The sequence below is a fragment of the Lipotes vexillifer genome, unplaced genomic scaffold (assembly GCF_000442215.2).
Source record: "Lipotes vexillifer unplaced genomic scaffold, Lipotes_vexillifer_v1.1 scaffold621, whole genome shotgun sequence".
In the NCBI taxonomy this organism is placed as follows: domain Eukaryota; kingdom Metazoa; phylum Chordata; class Mammalia; order Artiodactyla; family Lipotidae; genus Lipotes; species Lipotes vexillifer.
In genome coordinates this window covers 2921517-2925883 of record NW_006792411.1, presented here as the reverse complement: position 1 = coordinate 2925883, position 4367 = coordinate 2921517, and positions in this window count along the sequence as shown.

Sequence of the window (4367 nt, the reverse complement as noted above, 5' to 3'; positions counted from 1 at the left end):
CAGAGACCCCAGACAGCCTCCCTTAGAGTGTAGAATTTGGATAGGAAAATAGCAGCACTGAAAGAAAGGCACAAAATCCTGTTCAGATCTTTCTTCCCTATCTCCCCTAAAAGCAAAAGAATTAGGCACTGATGATGTATCCAAAAGTTAAGAGACACATGAGGAAACAAGGACAAAAATTCAACAAACAAAGCAATCAAAAGAAAAAGATTCATATGTGATGCTGTTGTTGGAGTTAACAGACAGGGAATTTAAAATAAGTTTGATAAATAGAACAAAGTGTCTAGTGGAAAAGATTGCCAATATGCATTGGCCCGATAAGGAATTTCATCAGAAAAATAAAAACTGTAGGTTTTTATTTCCATTTTCAAGTGGAAATGCTAGGAATAAAAAAATGCTGGAATTAAAAATTTGTAATGCTAGTAATGTAGTGTAATGCTAGTAACAGAGATGAAGAATGCCTTCTGAAGGCTCATCAGTAGACTTAACACAGTGGTGGAAAGAATCAATGAACATGAAAATAAATCAATAGAAATTACCCAAACTGAAAAACAAAGATACAAAAGAATGGAAAAAAAAAATAGCACAGAGCATCCACAATCTGTGAGATATCAAATGTCTAATATGTATAATTTGAATACCAAAAGAAGAAAGAAAGAATGGAATGGAAGAAATATTGAAGAGATAATGGCCAGAATTGCCCAATAGTAACACCAAAAGAAATATCCAAAAAGAGGACACCAAGAAGGATAAAAAGAAAAAATAAACTACCACAACCTAGACACATCATATTCAAACCACTGAAAGCCAAAAATAGAAGGAAACTCTTGATGGCAGCCAGAGACAAAAGAAACTTTACACTCAAAGGAACAAAGACAGAAAAACAGCAGAATTCTCATCAGAAACTATGCAATCTAGAAAGTAATGCAGTATCATCCATAAAATGCTTAAAAAGAAAAGTTAGCCCAGAGTTCTAAACAGGGAAAATATTCTCCAAAAATGAAAACAAAATAATTTTTTCAGAAAAACAAAAAATAAGAGTAATCATTACCATCAGACATGCACTACAAGAAGTGTTAAAGGAAGTTCTTCAATCAGGATGAAAGCAGACAGAAACTTGAATAAACATAAATAAATGAAAATCACTAGAAATGGCATGAGTGTAAATATATACTTCACATTTTTATTATTTTTAATTGCTCTAAAAGGTTATTTGAAGGTAGGCTGAATAATTTAAGGTGTATATTGAAAACCCTAAAGAGACCACTAAATCTTCTTAAGAGTTAATAAATAAAAAGCTGTGGTAGGCACACTTCTAAGGTGGTCACTAATGATCTCCACTTTTGGTATTCACATCCTCATGTAATTGCTTCCCCTTGAATACAGAAGAAACATAGTGACTTGCTTCAAACTTATATAACTTGATAAAAGTGATGGCAATACTTTCACTATTTTGAAGAGGCCCACATTGCAAGGAACTGAGGGTGGCCATAAGCTAACAGCTAGGAACCAAATGCTGCCAACAACCAATGAGTGAACTTGGAAGTAGGTCTTTCTCCAGTTGAGCCTTCAGATAAGACCACACATGCTGAGCTGACACTTTGCAGTCTTGAGAGAGACCATGAAGCGGAGCCTTCAGTATAGCTGTGCCTGTATTCCTGGTTCATAGAAATTGTGAGATAATAAATGTGTGTCTTTTTAAGCCACTAAATTTGGGGATAATTTGCTATGAAGCAACAAACACAGAGAATGGATGCTTTCTGGTGAGTGTTAGTATGTAATACAAAAATCTTCACACTTTGTGCCCCTTCCCATATGTCTAACCATAAGCCTATATCCCAGACCTTCCTGTCTCCAATCTTCCAGTCTTTCCTACCAGGCGCCAGATCAGATGGCCAGGCTCTTGCTTACAGCCCAGGAATTCATATAGATTCTCACTCTGCGTCACTTCTATAATAAGTGGATGATCAGGTGTGTTGTTTTCAACTCTGCTCTTTTCCCTTTCCAGTATCTTTTAGGGCTACTCTGGAACATGACTGTCATGCTGCCACCATATATATTGGCTTGCATCCATGATCAAGCCAATCCATCCAAAAAGAGCTCAGACTTTTCCTGCTCTTTCAACTGGTTGTATGAGGCTGCCCATATGGCCATAGGTGCAAGCAGGGGGAAGGGAGCTACTACAAATGATGCAGGTGACCTACCTGTTCATGTGGCTTGTTTGTGTTCTCTGGCCCTGCTTAATCTTCCTTCCCAGATGTGCTATTTCCATTTTATGATAGTCTGCTGCAGGTACTCCAATTTCTTGACTAGATGGGTTCAACAGAATTCTTTTCATAAAGTGAAGTTTCAGATTCACAGTCACTTGGTTCTTCATGACCAAGCAATCTGTCTCTACCAGAGCCCCCAAAACATGTTGGAGCTTTTTCTCAAAAGGCATTTTATTTCTTGATGTAGACATAAATTTATCATTCTACTATGATTTATAATTCTATTATGGGGCCTGTGTTAAGCTTTTCATAAGCTTCACACTACATCTTTTCCCACTACTGATATCTCCAACACCATAGGGTCTTCCAAATCTTATGCCAAGCAGCAGGACTGCTTATACCACAGCCTGGACCTATTGCAGATCTCTTTCCTGCACTGGGTCCCACTCAAAGTTGGCAACACTCTATGTCACCTAATAAATGGACCAGTTCAATATTCCTAGGTGAGAAATGTATTTTTTTCTAGAATCAGAGATGTCCACCATGCATGTGCTTCAATTTCTGTGGTAAGGGAATCAGGATGCATGCATTTTTTTTTTCTTACTTTGGAGGGGATATCCTGGCATATTCCTGACCACTGGACCCTAAAAACATCACTGAAGTTTTCTTCATTGGAATCCTAAAATTTCACTAAAAATTCAAGCAGGTCTTTGAAACTTTGCTGTTTATCTCTCACACCCTCTGGAGCACATGTGCATTATCAAGGCTTTCAGAGTGCTAGCCATCTCTTGTCTGACTTACCTGATCAGCATTATTAATGTAATGGAACACTGTGATGTTCTGTGGGATGACCAAGCAGGCCAGCTCTCTTTGGAATACACTATGATGAAAGGCAGGAGACTTAACATAGCCCTAAGGCAAAACTAAATGAACACTATCTTCCCTGAGTGAATGCAACTGTCTCTGACCTCTGATTGGGATGGAAGAGACTGCATTTGCCACATCAGTGGCTACACATCATGTTCCTGCTCTACCAATGATATTTATCTAGCACAGCAGCTGCAAACAGGGCTACTGGTTAAGTCTGCAGTAGTCTACGATCATTCTCTGGGATCCATCTAGTTTCTTCAGGGATAAGAGTGGTATATTTAACAGAGGTCTGGTAGGAATCACCATCCTTGCATCCTTTAGATCTTTAATGGTGGTGCTAATCTCTGCCACTCTCCCTGCATCCCACAGAATGTGATCTTGTTTTTTTTTTTTATTTAATACCTTGGTTGGGAAAAGGGGGAAGTTTCAGACATTTCCACTTGTCCTTCCCCACTATGAGAACCCTTACCCCAAATGACAAGTATCCAATGTGGAAATTACTCCAACTACCAGGTATATACCAGGTATATTCCTGGGGACTATGGAAATGACCACTGAGTAGTTTGTAGATCCAGTGGGCCCATTGTAAGCCAGACTTTAACCAGGATTCCATTTATCACCTGGTCCTGAGATGCCCCCACTCTAATAAGAGTGCCTTGAAGATGCTTTGGGGCTCCAGATATCCAAGTAAACTCAGAACCTGTGTCCAAGAATCCTGAGTATTCCCCTTTTCCCATGTATCCCAAGAAAGTTCCTCCATGTCTATGAATTCTTTATTATCTCTAGTCTTACGTTTCGGCCCCTTTGATCAAGCACCTCAAAATCCAATCTCTGGGGTATGCTCCCTTCTCATGACACTGCATGCTAGCTAATTCTTAGAGTTCTTTCTGTGTATAATCTCTTTCCTGCCTTATCTGGCCTAGCACTTTTCCAGTTGGGTTACCCTAGGATTTAACCTTAGTTATGGCCTAGTAGCTAGGAGAGGAGATAAGGGCAGCTCCTGAGGAGGGCACCTGTTGCCTTGAAGGGGAGGGGCTTCTGCAACACCTTCCAGCACAGGAGACGGGTGGACTACCTTGCAAATTCCTAGGGTTCAGGGGAGTCTGCAGAGCCAACACCTTCAGGGAAATATATCTAGATAGTGCGATTACACATTCCAGGGCCTCAGATTTCCGCAACCTGGGCCTTGACTTTGTCATAGCAGACCTGCCTTAACAGATCATTTACTCACCTCTGGAGCTCTTCAACTTTAGCTCTTAGACCCTCTAACTGCCACTTAACAAGGTC